A 19032-nucleotide genomic window follows, 5' to 3' on the forward strand; every position below is an offset into this window, starting at 1 on the left:
TGTTCCTCAAAGAGGTTGTTTTTTTACTTGCTGACTGAGAGACAGTGCACGTTCTGTATTAGTACAGTATCATATTGTACAGTATCAACGCTTTCATTTCAAAGTATGCTGTATGTTCCAACTCTTTCCCATCATTGAACTTTTAGAGCCAAGATATCCCCCTGTCTTTGATAAAAAGCTGTCACCCGTGGTGGACGTTTCAGTGGGTGATAGTGTGGAATTGGAATGCCACATGACTGGATCTTTGCCATTAAAAGTCACTTGGTCAAAAGATCACAAAGATATTCGAACAGGGGGAAATTACAAGATGTCCTGTGTGGATAACACCCCACACCTCACTATATTGAAAGCAGATACATCAAATTATGGCTGCTACTTTTGCCATGCCACTAATGACATTGGAAAGGACTCTTGTTCCACTGAAATTACTGTCAAAGGTATTTGGCCCACTGCCTCACAATTTTAGTCCCTCATGTTTCTTGAGAGAAACTTTTGGTATAGTACTGTTTGCTTTAGCCTCCTTTGTCACATTAAGTGAACATTGCAATCTTGTTTCGTAAACCATTAATGCTTTAACATTTTTTTCAGAGCCCAAAATCCCACCTTCATTCACCAAAAAGCCCACAGAGACCCTAGAGGAAACGGAGGGCAAGATGGTGAAAATTGAGGCACGTTTGTCTGGATCTCAGCCCATGACCATTAATTGGTATAAAGATGACAGTGAGATTCACAGCTCTGATCACTATGACATGTCTTTCAAGAGCAACGTGGCTGTGTTGTGTATCAAGAGCTCCAAAGTCTCAGACTGTGGGAGGTATACCGGCACAGCCACCAATGAAGCAGGCACTGCCTCTTGCAAATTGACAGTTACCATAACTGGTAGGTCCATATTATTATTTGTCTACTATGTTGTGTTTCTCCATAGAAAGTTAGATATAAATAATGTGTGTCTGCATTACCATATGCCATGTATGTTTTTCCATGACTCTTCCTTATTAATCCAGAACACAAGAAGCCCCCTACATTTGACCCCGCTCTCAAACCTGTCACGCTGACCGAGGGTGAGAACCTGCACCTTAGCTGCCATGTCCATGGATCCCCTTCTATGACGATTCAGTGGATGAAGGACAGGAAAGACTTGAAAAACAAGTCCAGCAGTAAAATAAGTTTTGCCGATGGTGTTGCCTCTTTGGAGGTCATGCGTGTATCAAAGAATGATGCAGGGGACTATCTCTGCAAGGCAACCAATGAGGCTGGTAGTGAATTCTGCAAGGCCAAAGTAACTATCAAAGGTACACGTTCTGGACCATATTTTTATTCAAATCATATCCAAACATTTGTTGAATCAGCTGTCATGAATGAATGGTTATGGTTTTTATAACAGACTTCTTGAATTATGCTTAATAGCAGAGAAATCCAAAGCAGCACCTGAACCCGCTGAAGAGGAACCAACAGCAGCACCAGTAAAGAAACTGGACAACTTGTTCTTCATCGAGGAGCCCAAGCCTTGCCATGTAGCCGAGAGTAAGTGTGATGAAAAGAGATTTAGAAGCATTTAATTAGTATTCCATTAACAGCCTACAGTTTTTATTAATAGTTGGATATCTAACATTTCCATAGCATGTGATGTCTTCAATATGTTGTGTTAAATTCACAGAGGGCACTGCAACTTTCATTGCCAAAGTTGGAGGTGATCCTATTCCTAATGTGAAATGGATGAAGGGCAAGTGGAGGCAGATCACTCATGGTGGACGCATCACTATTGAGCAGAAGGGACAGGAGGCCAAGTTGGAGATCAGAGAAGTAACAAAGTCTGACTCCGGACAGTACAGATGTGTCGCAACTACCAAAGCTGGAGAAATAGAATGCAGCACTGACATGCATGTTGACGAAAGGAAAGAGGATGCTGGAGTTGAGGGAGACTTCAGAGCAAAACTGAAGAAGTAAGTGAATCTCTCTTTGACGATTGTGCCGCTACCTTCCACATTTCACAAGAAACTACACAAATAATATTTTCCATGCATATCTCTTCTATGTTTTTTCTCCACAGGACTCCATCTAAACAGAAGAGTCCTCAGGAAGAGAAAGACATTGACATTGTAGAGTTGCTCAGAAATGTGGACCCTAAGGAGTATGAGAAATACGCCCGTATGTATGGAATCACTGACTACCGTGGACTTCTTCAGGCCATTGAGCAGCTGAAGAGGGAGAAAGCAGAAGGAAGTGGAAGACCGGTAAGTTCATTTAACATTAAGTTGTATTCAATTGAATTGAATGGCTTTTAATTTTTTTCTGAACACAATTCAATTCAATACTGAATTTCATTGCTTTTTTAAAGACATAATGGTGATACTCTAACTACTTCTGCTATGTCTTTTGGTGTGATTTAGGAACCGGAGAGAGAGAGAGAGTTGGATGAGGATTTGGTCGCTCTTGTGGCTGATTTGCAAAAGAGAATGGAATGTACTGAGGTAGGTTCCTCATTAGCTGTCACAATGAACTGTTTGACAATGACAACAGCAGTAATTCATCATATATTGTATGCATATTCATTTACATTAATGTCTAAGCATATATTTTTTATTTATCTGCTTGTAGCCGGTCACCGTGAATAAGGACATAACAGATCAGTCTACAGTCACCAACAAGATCGCTACTTTTGAGTGTGACATCAAAATCAACTACCCTGAGATCACCCTGTCCTGGTACAAGGGAACTCAGAAGCTTGACAACAATGACAAATATGAAATCAACATTGTTGGTGACCGTCACATCTTGAAGGTCAAGCAGTGTCAAACCAAAGACCAGGGAAACTACCGTGTTGTATGTGGCCCACATATCTCCAGCGCCAAACTGACTGTTATCTGTGAGTATCCATGGATCTGCATTTGTTTATTTTGTACTTACATTAATGTTATTGATTTAAGTCTTTATACTGTATCGGTAAATACTAATAGCGATCCACTTTTGTTATTTGTTTCTTTACAGATGCTGAGGTTGAGAAACATCTGGAGGAAGTTGCAGGACAGGAGGGCCAAACATGTACTCTGTCTTGTCAGTTTTCTATCCCTAATGTCAAAACCCAATGGTTTAAGAATGGAAAGCTCTTAGAAATGAAACGCAGATACTCGTATGAGGTGGTCAACAACATTCAGAGGCTCTCGATTAAAGACCTCAGACCAGAAGACCAAGGACGTTATACCTGCAAATATGAAAACCTCGAATCAACTGCAGATCTCTTGGTTGAAGGTTTGTATAGATTTAACCATGGAATGGGTTGATGTTGCATCTACCTTCATGTTGTGGAGTGAAGGTCATCCCAACCTGACCTATTTTTTTCCTTTGTCACATATTTTGTCACTAATATTTAAATATTTTCACTAATTTTCAATTTTTTTAAACTTTTCATATGACATTTTAATTTTAGTCCTGGGCGCTCTGATAATACATGTACACTACCGTTCAAACGTTTGGGGTCACTTAGAAATGTCCTTGTTTTTGAAAGAAAAGCACATTTTTGGTCCATTAAAATAACATCAAATTGATCAGAAATACAGTGTAGACATTGTTAATGTTGTAAATGACTATTGTAGCTGGAAACGGCAGATTTTTTATGGAATATCTACATAGGCGTACAGAGGCCCATTATCAGCAACCATCACTCCTGTGTTCCAATGGCACGTTGTGTTAGCTAATCCAAGTTGATCATTTTAAAAGGCTAATTGATTATTAGCCGTTTGCAGAGTTCCTCTGTCCAGTGTCTGTGTTATTTTGCAAATGAAGCTGGTTGAGAGAATGCCAAGAGTGTGCAAAGCTGTCATCAAGGCAGAGTGGCTACTTTGAAGAATCTCAAATATAAAATATATATACTACATGATTCCATATGTGTTATTTCATAGTTGTGATGTCTTCACTATTATTCTACATAAATATAAAGAAAAACCCTTGAATGAGTACTTGTGTCTGGTACTTTAAATCTAAATGAACCTTATGAATCTGAATACTCAACATATATCTGTTTTTTAAAGAATCTTATGAATACTATTATGAATGAATACTATTATGAAGAAGAGATGCAAAGGAGAGAGTTGGAAATGAGAGGTATTATATTAATCATCTTTCCATTAACATCAAACCCCTTAAATTCATCATAAAATAATTCACTAATGTTTGATTATTGTGTGAGATTTACGTCATATTAATAGTAACCATCACCATTATCACTACCTACATGTTTTTACTTGTTTATTCACGTTTGTATGAATAACTTAGTAACATGACCTAACTACTGTTTCTGTCAGAGTTCACCACCATCAAATTAACCAACTCCATTTGAACATGTTTGTACACGTTTGTAAAACCTTCTAAAAATATTATTCAGTTTTGTAACACGACCTAACCAGTATTCCAGCATTTCCTCCTGATCTCCAAGATCATCTACACAACTAAATATTTTATTCAAATTCCAAAACGTTTGTAGTACAGAAAATCTCTACAGCCACAGGTATCCCTTAGAATAGATGTTACCATTGGAGTCTGTCTTCTAGCAGCTAACTCAAGCGGGCAAACAGTTCATCTTTAACGTTCCACCTTGAGACACATTATGCTACTACATTGGTATTAACATGTTTGGTGCTTAAAATACATTATTGTCTGTCTTTGTATGTTTGAGCCACTCTTTGAAAATATCTTGGCACAGAATATATGGGCTCCTACTCTTTGTATGTGTCATCGTGCCGTAGTGCACTAGCGTGTGTTTGGAACTCAGACACACATCTCAGGTCTTTCTCTCTCCTTTGTTGTCTCACAGGAGTCATTTCATATGTGTGTTTATATGTGTGTGTTAGAACCGTAAACCTCTGTCCTTAGCCTCGTTGAAACAAAGATACTAATATATTCTCATTGTCTTATCAGCCCAGAGAGTACCTGTTGAGGAGGAGTCTGTCCAGAGTAAGAAGGTTGGAATGAGGGAGGAAATGCCACAAAAAGGTATTGGAAGAATAGCTTTTGTTTGTCTTTGTTTACAGCAATGTTATGGCAAAGTTCATTATCTTGTTAATGTGTGGCAAACATGGTCATAATCTTGTTTGTTTCAATTGGTAAACTCTTTGAGAGCTTGTTTTTGTTTTAACCTTAATGTAAGTTGTTGTCAATGTTCTGGCAAAAGAAGTTCATAATCTTTGTTCATGTGTAATTAATTAAACTCCTTGTTTACAACTTTCTTTTCTTTTAACTGTGTCAAAGGTGTTCCCTATAATGTTGTGCTCAATTTTTTTGCATGTCTTAGTTTAGACTTAGTTTGTACAGTCAGTATTAATAATCTTTTACTCTTTGCTCTTAAATTGATCACGCATAGTGGCTTATGTGTTTGTCTGTACCCAATATTATGTGCTTCTTGGATATCCACATTAGATAGAGCTTTGCTACTTTGGGCTAACACATTGAGTGTCTTTAAAGTGTCTGAAGCTCACAAGAAACCAGAGGAGAAGGCTAAACCAGCTGAGGCAGCAGAACCACATAAAGGTATCCAAATATCTGTATTTCTAAGTTGTTTATTTCGTGTTTAATCTGGTTGATGTGTGTACATGTCGATAATTTACCTAAGTTTGTCCCTCCTGTCTACTTTTGCTTGACTGTTTGTCTGCGTAAAGTAACCAACTTCCACTACTGTAAATTACATTATTAGATACATTTTACATTATTAGATACAAGTTGGCATAATAGGGAAAATTAACTTACTGTGATGATATTTCCAAGTTCCTGAAGCCAAAAAGCCAGTGGAGGAGAAGATAACTGCAAACGTTGTCCCAGAGAAACACCCCTCTCCAAAAGGTATAGTCTTACATCAGAAATGATGGGCTTGTCTAACCATCTTGTCATGCTTGCCACGTATTCATCATTTTCTATTAACTAAAGCAGTGACTTTGTTTTTGTTCATTGTTCATGTGGATTTTTCTTTATTTTCATCAACTTATTACTTTCCTTTAACTGTAACTATTTAGTATTTATTTTAATGACTTCTGTAAATTATATTCTACTATTTTTATTTTGGTGTATGTAATTGCTCCCTTTCAATATCTTAGAAGAACATGAAGAAGCAAAGAAGCCTGCCCATAAGCCAGCTGAGAAACCTGAACAGGTTCCACTAAAGAAAGGTATACTGCGTTTTCCTAAGTGCTTCAGAAATGCTCCTTCTGCTGCTGCTGTAGCTCTGGAATATTTTGTCTTCTTGTCAGTTTCATACCTGTCTACACAGTTTCTAAATCTTCTATGCAGTGCTTTCTAACATTGCATATTATTATCCCAAGGGATTGTGTGAATAAGCCTGTGTGACTAAGTTTGTTCACGTTTGTCACTTTTTGAATTGCGTTTAGAGAAGTTGTCTCAATCTTACTCTTGGCACACCATTTTATGGCTTTCACTCTTGCACCTGCTTTTTCTTGATAGCCCATAGCTTATATTGTTTTTAATGTTGATGTCTGTATTACCTGAAGATGTGCCTCAAGCTGCACCCCATGTTGCTGAACCAAAACCAGAGCCTGAAGTTTCACCTGCGACTAAGGTTGAACCTGAACCGAAGCGTGTGCCTATAAGGAAACCAGAGAGTCCACCAACCAAAGGTATTTATATAATGTTTTGTGTGGAAGATTTATTCTCCTCTCTAATGCACCTCTCCTTTGTTTGTGGAATCGTACGTGTTTCTGTATCTAATATGTTTAAATAGCTTCTAACATAGAAGCAAATCTTTATTTTGTGTCATATGTGTATGTAAAATGTAAGTATTACCTTGGTTAGTGAACTCTAAATCAAAGTGCATGTTACTTTAAGTTCCTGAGGAGGTTAAGAAACCAGAGGCTTCAAAGCCAGAACCAGGAAAGCCGACAGCAGTTACAAAGCCAGAGACCGCCTCTACTCGTGCTCCAAAGGAGCCAGAGCCTACTCCTGCTGCAATGAAGGTCCCATCACCACAAGGTATCAGTATCTCTCAAAAGAGAGGCAGCATTCTGAGTCTTTTAAAAACATGTCTGCTCTTTATACTCTTCTGTTTGTCAGTCCATCTTTACCTGTCTTTTTCTGACTATGGCATTACAACGTTTAAGACTAGCGTCTCCTCAATTGAGGACGTGTTGCAACCACATTTATGTTTGTCTCATGTATGTATATTTATCTCTGCTATACATAATTATTTATCCGATATTTCAAGTCGATTTTATGTGTAATCTGTCACTCTTTGTCTTGTTTTTGGCATAATGGAATCCATATTTGGAATCTGTATTTGATGTTTTCTGTTTGTCAGTAATATGTCTGTTTTCTGTGCTTTCATCACAGCACATAGTATATTACTGATCATTTGCATTTTCTTTTGAAGTGCCAGAAGCACTAAAAAGGCAGGAGGTAACTCCGCAGCAACCAGCTACCATCCTTCAAAAAGTGGACAGAGAGGACATAGAGCCTCAAATACAACCTGTGCCAGAACAAGGTATACTCACTATAGGTTGTCAATGCTTCTTCCATTCATGTTTAATGGCTTTCTTCTAATCAACCCCAGCTTTGAACATCTCTATCTTGTTTTTATCTATGTTCGGTATTTTTTCTAACTTCTACATCACAATGTTATATGAACTGTTTGACTTTTTAAATGTTTGTGCACAACTGAAAAGTCTTTGCACCAGATGCTTTATATTGTCTCGTCATAATAATTTTCATACAGTCTTACCACTCGACAGAGTGTGATTTGTGGAATGTCTGTGTTTGAATCTTCTGTCTTAAATATCTTCATGTACTGTATATGCATGTTTTTAACAAACTTAAATGTTTTTTTAAGTTCACGTGGAGGAAAGAAAACCAGAACCTCCAAAGGCTGTCAGAAAGCCTGAATCAGTTATTGTGACTCCAAAAGAGGATACACCGCAAAAAGGTAGGGATTTATATACTGACTTATGTACTGTACATACTGTGTACTGTGATGTCTTAAGGGTCTTCTTGAACTCTTCTTTGTCCTATGTTTACCGCCTTCCACCACTCAGTTTTCTCTGTTTGATAGTCTATACACAAGGGTAACACTTTACTTGAACTATCATCATGATGCTGACTTCATGGTGTTACAATATAACATCCTATTAGACTTATAGTTTATCATAAGTTGTTAAGACTGTTTCAGACATTGGTCATGATATGTTTGTGACCATGTTGACAGTATGTAAAGTGTTGACGATCTCTTTGTCGAATTTGACGTATCTCATGTGAGAAGACTTCTGTCAATCTTCTGTGTTGCCAATGTCTTTTGTGTGTGTGTTGTTTGTGTGTGCTTGAAGTGATGGAGCCCAAACAGAAACCTGTACCTGTTGAGAAGGTACCTGAGAAAATACCTACTGAGAAGGTACCTGAGAAAATACCTACAGAAAAGGTACCTGTTGAGAAGGTACCTGAGAAAAAACCTACTGAAAAGGTACCTGTTGAGAAGGTACCTGAGAAAATACCTACAGAAAAGGTACCTGTTGAGAAGGTACCTGAGAAAATACCTACTGAAAAGGTACCTGTTGAGAAGGTACCTGAGAAAAAAGTTACTGAAATGGTACCTGTTGAGAAGGTACCTGAGAAAAAACCTACTGAAATGGTACCTGTTGAGAAGGTACCTGAGAAAAAACCTACTGAAAATGTACCTGTTGAGAAGGTACCTGAGAAAAAACCTACTGAAAATGTACCTGTTGAGAAGGTACCTGAGAAAATACCTACAGAAAAGGTACCTGTTGAGAAGGTACCTGAGAAAATACCTACTGAAAAGGTACCTGTTGAGAAGGTACCTGAGAAAATACCTACAGAAAAGGTACCTGTTGAGAAGGTACCTGAGAAAAAACCTACTGAAAAGGTACCTGTTGAGAAGGTACCTGAGAAAAAAGTTACTGAAATGGTACCTGTTGAGAAGGTACCTGAGAAAAAACCTACTGAAATGGTACCTGTTGAGAAGGTACCTGAGAAAAAACCTACTGAAAAGGTACCTGTTACTAAACCTAAAAAGGAGATGGAAGAAGAAAAGAAAGTTCCAACTTCAGAAATAGAAGTTATGCCACAAAGAAAAGGAACAGGTATTCTAAGTGTTCTGTATGTTTATGTGTTCAAAATTCTAAAATCTTACTTCACTTAGATATTTATAATGGTACGCCAGTACCACTCTCTTTTTAATCTGTGGGTTTTTTTACGCAATGTTTGTCTTTATGTAGTGTTTTGTCAATAATCTCTTGCAACCACCATTTGGTGTGGAACTCTTGAAAATATCTTTAGAACTTCAAATGACTTCCAGTCTGCAGATGGCTGAGAAAAGGAGATCTTTGAAAACTCACAAGTTGCGGGAGGTTTCTTACACGATGGAGAGAGCTCCTCCAATAGAAGAAGTCTTTCAGCATGAAGAAGTGTGGCATGCAAATGCAGAGGTATCATACAAAGACAAAGGGGATATATTGGACAAGAGCACTACATTGATGTCACGACAGGAGATTTCAGTAAAGACAGAAGATACCGTACCAGAAAAAGTATCTGACCAAAAATATAAAAAGTCAGATATGAAACATGAACACTCTGTTAGCAAGGTTTCCAAAAGGAAACATAGAGCTACTAAGGTTCTTACTAGGTCTGATCTAGATGCATATTTACCAGTCAAACAGGATAGATCTCTTCAGAGGGAGTCTCCTGAATTGTCTACAAAAGTAAAAGAAACACTGCTAAGTGTTTACCCTGCAAGTATCGTGTTTAGAGAGGAAGAGGAGACATGCATCAAACTAAGGGAACTATTTATGTTGATGTAATTGAGTTAAAGACAGAAGAGGTTATTATTGAATATGTACCTATCCATCAAGCAGTTCAATCTATAGAAGAACATTTTGTCCAAAAAGTTGACAAAGATGATACAAAGGACAGGTTACCTATACAGAAGGATACTGTATCTTTGAAAGTATTATCTGACAAAAAACAGGACACCGGATTTATTAAAAAATATGAAGAAGTTACTGACATGAAACAAGGGAGTGCTAGTATAAGTGAAGAAATATCTATGAAAAAGTCTATTGATTGACCGTCGGTAGTTGAGGGTGAAAGCAAGGTAATAGAAACAGATAAGAAAGTGCAAAGAGAGAAAGCAGACATGGTCAAGAAACAGGAAATTACCACCAGGGTATCAGAGAAGAAGGATAAGTCAGGCAGAAGACAGGAGATCTCTGTTAGGATAGACAATAGTTCTCCAAGAGAAGCTTCTACCCAGGAACATGAAGAATACACTTTGAATCAAGAGGCATCTGTTATGGATGTTTCACAGAATAGAAAGAGAACCACAGATAATATTTTCCCCAAACCAACAGATAAACATGCTTCTGAAAGTAGATCTAGCCAAGAAAGTTTTTCTCAACCAGTAGAATCCACAGAACCAGTAGAATCTTCTATCAGAGTAGAATCATTAAGGCAAAACATATCAAATCTTCAAGTTGATACAGGAAAGGACAAAACACCTTTGTCAGAAGGTTTCTCTACCAAAAACCTTGCGTTGCCCAAAGAGAAAGGACAGGGATTAGTTTGTACTGAAGAGATAACTCGTACAGTTTAGGACTTCAAAATAAAGAGACAGGTAGTTGAGAAAACAAAACTTCCAAAGTAATTCAATCCACGGAGGAAACTTTTGAGAAGACTCTTACTACGGGAGAGGAAACCACTGAAGAGATACCTCGTACAGTTGAAGACAAGCAAACTAAGAAACAAGTAGTTGAGGAAGGCAAATCTGCCAAAGTAACTCCATCCAAGGAGCAAACATTAGACAAGAGACTTACTAAGAGAAAGGAAACCACTGAAGAGATACCTCTTAGAGTTGAGAACTTTGAATCAAAGAAACAGATACTTGAAAAAGGAAAACCTGCCAAAGTAATTGAATCCAAGGAAGACACAGACAAGATACCTTCTATGAGAGAGGACCCCTCGAAGAGATACCTCTTATAGTTGAGGACATCCAAACTAAGAAACCGGTCACTGACAAAGGAAAACCTGTTAAAGTTATTCTATCTGAGGAGGAAACTCTTGTCTCACAGAAGGAGGACAATATATATTCAAAAGCCTCGCCTTCAAGAGGTATACTAAGTAAATGTTACATGTTTCATCTCATCATTATCGCAATTGTCTGTCAGCAAAATCAGCCAGCAATTCCATTTCATGCTTAGTTTGAAATTAAACTTTTTTTTGCCAAGTATTGATCATCAACTTTTTTCATTCCAGTGTTTGCCATCCCATATCAATACATCCTTTTATGTGGTCAAAATACACAACTCCTGCGCCACTCTTGCGCCTGTTTTGTGATTCTGTGTTGTTTCTGTGTATTTTTTGTGTATCCTTTGTGTTCTCCATTTGATCATTTATTTTTTTGGTATTTTCTTGGTGCTCGACTGCTTACCCCAATCTGTAGTATATTGATCTTGACCATGGTATAATTTTTTTTCAAGAACCGGCAATGAAGAAGGAATCACCTCCACAGCCTGTTGAACCACTTACAAAGAAAGTGTCTCAGCTAGAGAAGACTGTTGTTGCTGAAGGAGTGAAAGAATCTGAGCCATTTGCAAAGAAAGTGGCTAAACCAGAGTCTAAGCCTGAAATCAAGCTAGAGTCCAAGCCAGAGAAGAGGGTTATTGCTGAAAAGCCTGCTGAGACACTTGTAAAGAAAGTGTCTACGCCAGAGTCTAAGCCAGAGCCTAAGCCAGAGGCTAAAACAGAGCCTAAACCTAAACCAGAGGTTAAACCAGATCCTATGCCAGAGGTTAGGCTAGAGGTTAAGCCAGAAAATAATGATGTTATTGAAGTAGAGGTGAAAAATTTACCACAGCCCGCTGAGCCACAAGTGTTAAAGCCAGAGCCTAAGCCTAAACTAAATGCTAAGCCAGATCCTAAGCCAGAGCCTAAAGCAGAGGTTAAGGCAGAGCCTAAGCCTAAACTAGATGCTAAGCCAGAGCCTAAACCAGAGGCTAAATCAGAGTCTAAGATAGATGCTAGGCAAAGGCTTACACCAGAGAGGAAGGCTGTTACTGTAAGGGTGGAAGAATCACCTCCAAAGCCTGCTGAGACACTTGTAAAGAAAGTGACTACGCCAGAGAAGACAGTTATTGCTGATGTGGTGAAAGAATCACCTCCAAAGCCTGCTGAGACACTTGTAAAGAAAGTGACTACACCAGAGAAGACAGTTATTGTGGATGTGGTGAAAGAATCACCTCCAAAGCCTGCTGAGACACTTGTAAAGAAAGTGACTACGCCAGAGAAGACAGTTATTGCTGATGTGGTGGAAGAATCACCCCCAGGGCCTGTTGAGCCACTTGCAAAGAAAGTAGCCAAACCAGAGTCTAAGCCAGAGACCAATACAAAGAAGATGGCTATAGGTGAAGAGGTGTCTCTGTCAATTAAATACGATGTTTCTCCTCAAAAAGGTATAACCAGGGCAATCCTTGAAATACAAATCTTCACTCTTGCATCCCTCTTAAAATCGTGCTTTTTGGTCTGTTGTTTGTCTGTATGTTTTGTGTTTTTGTGTTTGGGATATTTTCTTATTTGTGTGTTTTTGTATGTTTTCTGTTTGATCACATCTTTCCTTGGTACTTTCTTGGTGCTCTACTGCTTACCCCAATCTGTAGTGTCTTGGTTTTAATCATAAAATAACTTTATTTCTAGTACCAGCAAAGAAGAAGGAAACACTCCCACAGCCCACTGAGCCGCTTGTGAAGAAAGTGCCTAAGCTAGAGAAAACAGCTGTTTCTGAAGAGGTGAAAGTAACACTTCCAAAGCCGGCAGAGCCACTTGTAAAGAGAGTGTCTTCGCCAGAGTCTAAACCAGAAAAAATGAATGCTGAGGAGGTGAAAGAATCACCTCTTAAGCCGGCTGAGCCAATTCCTAAAAAAGTGCCTAAGCCAGAGACAATGGTTATTGCTGAGCTGGAATCACCACCTAAGCCTACTAAGCCACTTGTAAAGAAAGTGGCTGAGCCAGAGACTAAGCCAGAAAAGATAGCTATTCTTGAAGAAGATGTTCCCAAAAAAGGTATAACAAGAAAACCTAAAATACAAATTTTTAAAAAATCTTTATATTTTGTGTGTTATGTTTGTGTCTATGTTATGCATGTTTTATGTTTTTCTCTGTGTGGTGTGTGCTCTGTTTATATTTGATAACATCTTTCTCTGATACTTTCTTAGTGGTCCAATGCTCTGTAGTATCTTGATTATGACGATATCATTTTATTTCAAGTTCCAGCAAAGGAGAAGGAATCAGCTCCAAAGCCTGCTGAGCCTCTTGCAAAGAAAGTGCCCAAGCCAGAGAAAACAGCTATTGCTGAAGAGGTGAAGGAGTCACCTTCAAAGCCTGCTGAGACACTTCTTAAGAAATTGTCTTCGCCAGAGTCTAAACCTGAACCTAAGTCTGAGCCTAAGCCAGAGAAAAAGGCTGTTGCTGAGCCTCCAAAGCCAGCAGAGCCACTTCTAAAGAAAGTGTCTAAGCCTGAGTCTAAACCAGAGAAGAATGCTGTTGCTGAGCCTCCAAAGCCAGCAGAGCCACTTCTAAAGAAAGTGTCTAAGCCAGAGTCTAAACCTGAGCCTAAGTCTGAGTCTAAACCAGAAAAGAAGGCTGTTGCTGAAGTGGTGTCTCTTTCAAGTGAAGATTATGTTGCTCCCCCAAAAGGTATAACAAGGCCAATCCTTGCTATCCTGTCTGTTATGTTTGTTTGTGTGATGTATTTGGGATATTACATATTATCTATTATGTGTCTTTGTGTGTTGAAAACATGTTTCTTCTCGGTGGTTTAATGCTTGCCCCCAACATCCAGTGTCTTGATTATGATCATAGTATAATTTTATTTGAAGTACCAGTAAAGGAGAAGGAAACATTTCCAAAGCCCACTGAGCAACTTGCAAAGAAAGTCAGCCCTCTTAAAGGTACATTTCTGTTAAATGTTTGTCATTTATTTTCTTAAAGTTATTTCTATACATTCGTGAATGAATGCTTCTTGGGCAAATCTAAATCTTAAACACTATTTTGAAGCACCTCGAGAGAAAAAGGCTACAGAGGAGACAAAGCCTGTCATCCAAGAGCAAGAACAAGACAATATAAAGCCAGGTATTCAGCTAAGAATGTTCCAAATAATCTGGATATAAAATCACAAACTAATATCCTATTAATATTCTGAATACCATACCATCCAAATAAAACCAAGCATGCTTTCTTCAACCTTATTCTAGGCATAGAGGGTTGAGGCTAGTATATTTGGCTTGGGTTTCTCCAAGTCACTTAACAACAGGTTTTAGTGTTAATTTCATTCAACAAGAATGTTACCTCTTCATTTCACAAAGCATTCCTGTTTTTTGTCTGTCCTTAATATAATATTGTATGTGCCTGTTATACTATTTAAATCAGGTAGGTGCCACCTCTAATCTCCTCAGCAATACTGGGGTTTTGTATGTCATGCCATTTTGTTTGTCTTAACTAAGTTCTCATCCTGAAATGTATTAATGACAAAAATGGGAGCATGTAATATATTCCCTCATTTATATCTTCACTTGATAATATTACTTCAATTGTCCTGATCTTTGATTGGTTATGGGAGGAATATCCCTTGAAATTCCAGGATTGGTTCCTCAAGACTAATGCCCAACACCATTCAAAGAGAAATTAATCAATCTCTTATAGAACGTGATTGCGTTGGTTTCCTCAATCATATCTCAATGTCCTAACCGTACATGATACATTGAGGCTTGTATCCCATATATCTTCAAATGTATCTTAAGTGGACAATTTAAAAAAAAAAACTTTTCTATACTTTTCCTGCTAGGTGAAGGCAAGCAGGCACCAGGACCAGCTAAGAAAGGTATGATGAATACTTGTTTTCTTCTTAATTTATAATCCCATTTCCATATTCCTTGCTTAAAAAGAAATATCCAGCTCAAACTTTTCAATATCTAGTACTATTGTGTACCGTGGCATTGTTGTTTTCTGTGAATTTTGTTTGTTTCTTTGTTTGTTGTGTGTCTATTGTTCAATGTGTAAAACCTCAGGGTTTGAATGTTGTCTGGTGTGATGTTTTCAATGTTATTATCTTGTTAAGTGAGCTGTTATGTGCAATGTGAAACCTTTGCTGCAGTTCTCCGTCAAAAAGCTAAAATTCACATTGAGGAAAAAGAAAAACTTGTCACGCCAACCTTGAAGAAAACAACCTGGATATCCAAAGACGTGGAGGGAGAACAGGATATTATATCACTGAAGAAAGTACCTTCAGTCCCCTTTGAAGATCTGCCAGCACCACTAAAGAAACATCCAAAAATGACAAAGCATACAATCCATGACTTTGAAGAGAGAGTGTATGATGAAGGTGAAGTAACAATATCTGAAAGATGTGAGGCAGAGAAAATAAGCAAGACCGATGCAATCAGCAAGATACCTGAAGCTGCTAAAGTAAAGACACCTAAAGAAAATGAACCAAAAGACTCAACTGAAGACAAATGGTCTCAGAAGACCATTCCCAGAGATGAAAAAGAAGAGGACAAAATTACTTTGAAGCAAACTCCCAAGGGGGTGAAAGAAGAGGCACCAACAGACCCAAGTTTAGCCCGAAAGAAGCTGTCCAGATTACCATCAGATGAAAAAGAACAAGAAACTGTGAAGTTAAAACTGTTCCAAAAATCTTCTAAAGCTCTGACCGTTGAGCCAGAGAAGGACAAAGACAAAGAATCTGTGTTTTTCAAGAGAGGTGAGAGACAACCAAGAGATGAAGACATTAAAGAACCTGTTGATCGTAAGAAAGCTGATAGACTTCCTAGTGCTAAAGAAGAGCCACAGGCAGTCAAATTAAAACCAGTGACCAAAGTTCCTGAAGATGAACAAGTCCGGGATTCTGACAAACCACTGACAAAGGTGAAAAGGGTTCCAACACAGGAGCAAGGGAAGGAAGATGTTAAATTGAATCCATTTTCAAAGTCACCTAAAGCTGACACAGAAGCTGTGAATCCTGAGAAGGCGCCTGAGACAAAAGAAGCTGAAAAAAAACCTCAACAAGAGTCAAGTCCTCCAAAGACAGCACCCGTAAAGAAAATGGAAAAGAGTCCTCAAGTGGAAAAGCCAGTACAGTTAAAAAAGGTTGATCGCGTGCCAAGAGAACCAGAGGACAAAGAAGACAAACCTTTAAAGCATGAAGAGACACTTAAGAAAATGGTGGAACTGAAAAAGACTCCTTCACCTAAGGTTGAAAAACCACAAGAAATAGAAAAAGATACTATGGAGAGGAAGCCCAGGGCAGAAAGGACCAAAAAGCTGCCCAAAGAAGTTTCACCAAAAGATTCATTTGAATGTGTTACCCTAAAAAAAGTTCAAAGGAAATCACCACAAGAGAAAAGTGATGGAGCACCACCAAAGAAGGTGCCAGGAATGAAAGAGCTTTCTCCCAAAGCGGTACAGTTAAGAAAGATCTCCACTCAGCTGGAGGAGGAAGTCTTTGAGGAGGAGCCAGAGGTTGAGGAGGAATCTGACAATGAAGGTTGGGGATGGGAACTTGTCCCTCGTGATAGTTCTGGGTCCACAGAAGACTGGGGAGAGGAAGGTGATGCACTTGAGACCCCTGGAATGCCAAGACGAGGTGAGATGAAGGCTGCAGCGAATCAACATTAATGGCTCATAAAAAGTCCTTCACCCCAAATAATCTCCACCCATTTCCATCCCCCAAAAAATTATGTTCTACATGTTAATGTTTGTCATCATTCTGTATTGTTTCTTCATGTCGATACTTTTCATCAGAAAAAGTATTTTATCCCAAACAATCTTCATCCATTTCCATCTTATTCTATGTGATGTTTGTCATCATTGTGTGTTGTTTCTCCATGTCAGTCTCCATGTTTGTGTTATTTGTCTGTCAATCCATGTAAAAAGCACATATTTAGCATGTTGTTATTCTACATGGTATTTGACATTGTGTATTATATACCCATTTCCCATCATCCATTGTCAATTTGTTTTCATCATCACCCTTCATCTTTATTTATCTCACCTTATTGTGTGTACAATTCTGAGTAAAAATATTTACAAGGGATTTGAATGTGATCTGTCTTTACATTGTAGTCATTTGAACTATTATAAACAGATGGAAGGGATTTTACAAGGGATTTGAATGTGATCTGTCTTTACATTGTAGTCATTTGAACTATTATAAACAGATGGAAGGGATTTTACAAGGGATTTGAATGTGATCTGTCTTTACATTGTAGTCATTCTAAATATCTTAAACAGATGGAAAGCCAGCAGAAGAAGCAGGTGCAGGTAGAGGTGCAGGCAGAGGCAGAAGCCTCAAAGGTAAGACTGTATCCATGTGAAAATAATAGATTTTTTAGAGTGCTGCATTAGCACACTACTCTTTTCCTGCATAGTATTTTTAAGCTTATTCTATTTCTTCACAGTGTTGTCACTGTAACTAAATTTGAACGGTTTACATTATAATGACTGTTCAAACTTTAAAACGTGCAGACAGGTTAAACTTACATTTCTTATCAATAGCTTTTTAATATAATTTATTCTTCTTAAACTATTAAGATGTGTGTCCTTCCCAAAACCTTCAATATTCTAAACCTCTCATAATTCAGCAATGACATCCAACATTCTATTCACTGTGAACACTTGCTTTTGAAAGAAGTTAGCTACTTTGACCACTTTCCCAACAAGTTGGACAAAATCTTTGTCTCATTCACTGCTTTTCAAATAAGCAATCAGAATATACATCTTTCTTTTTTTGTGTGCTAGTTATAACAAAAATAGTTGCTATGCAGGCTGGCTAACATTCCCTTGCTAGCTAGCCAACTAAATTAATTATTAATTCTTCATAATAAGGAAGCTATCTTACTGTCTTGCATATTACAATAGTAAGGCTAGCAGTTAATACAGTAGCATTTGCTGTTGTATCTAGCATGTTGAAAATTAAGCAAGGATGAGAGTTAATAACAACAGTGTCGCTACTGGTCAAGTCCAAGTCCAGGTCTGAGTCACCAATTGTTGCGTCCGGGTCACTGGGGGACAGTGGATGCGCATTGATAATTCAAATAGAACTGGCATTTGCCATGAATTATTGTGAATAACAAACGCCTATCAACCAATCTGCATCCATGATCCAAACCTCCATTTTAGAAAGGCTACTATCCCACTACTATTTATGATACAGTCATTAGCCTGATTCTACTACACTAGCCTACATTTTTCAACACTAGCCAGCCTTTAACAATTTAAACTTCTAAACTTCTTCCACTATCATAAAAATTATTTTGGACAGCTGACGCAGCACTCACATTTTCTATTAGGAAATATCATGGTAAGTGTAAAAAAAATATTAGTTTGAAAATGTTAACACTTTTAACTGCTGTAAACACGCTAAACATCTAATCTGTGTAATTGTGTCTAAATTGTAGCAGGCAAAACTCCATCCCCTGGTGAAGGCAGGGGTAGAGGACTGAAACCCGGTGGTGGTGGAGGAGACAAACCCCCAGATGCTAATCCTTTTGGATTCCAGCTCAAAGCAGTTCCACTGAAGTTTACGAAACCACTCAAAGACATAGTGTTACAAGAAGGTGATGCTGTTGGTGCATCTGCTACGTTTGAGTGTGAAGTTTCACCTTCTACTGCTGTAACTACATGGATGAAAGATGGCAGCAACCTAAGAGAGAGTCCAAAACACAAATTCACCTCTGATGGCAAAGATCGCAGACTGGCCATTATTGACGTCCAACTGGTGGACACTGGAGAGTACACTTGTGTTGCCAAGCTGGGCAACAAGGAAAAGACAACAACCGCCAAACTCATTGTTGAAGGTATTTCAGAGAATTTTCTTAATTGAAAGAATGTGAATTATTTCCATTATATAAGAAATGACTAACACTTAATTAATTATGTATTTATAAGAATCATATTTCTGTACAAAATCATGTAAACCACTGAAAAGCTGATAACAAATAATTTCCAGGTGATGTAGCTTAAATAACGATTGTTTACTTAATG

The 19032-nt window shown here is 38.1% G+C and overlaps 1 pseudogene; it reads left to right on the forward strand.

The window, feature by feature from the left end:
• The window catches only part of LOC120063920, a 178527-nt pseudogene that overhangs the window by 58918 nt on the left and 100577 nt on the right, over positions 1–19032 (forward strand).

The sequence above is a fragment of the Salvelinus namaycush genome, chromosome 19 (assembly GCF_016432855.1).
Source record: "Salvelinus namaycush isolate Seneca chromosome 19, SaNama_1.0, whole genome shotgun sequence".
In the NCBI taxonomy this organism is placed as follows: domain Eukaryota; kingdom Metazoa; phylum Chordata; class Actinopteri; order Salmoniformes; family Salmonidae; genus Salvelinus; species Salvelinus namaycush.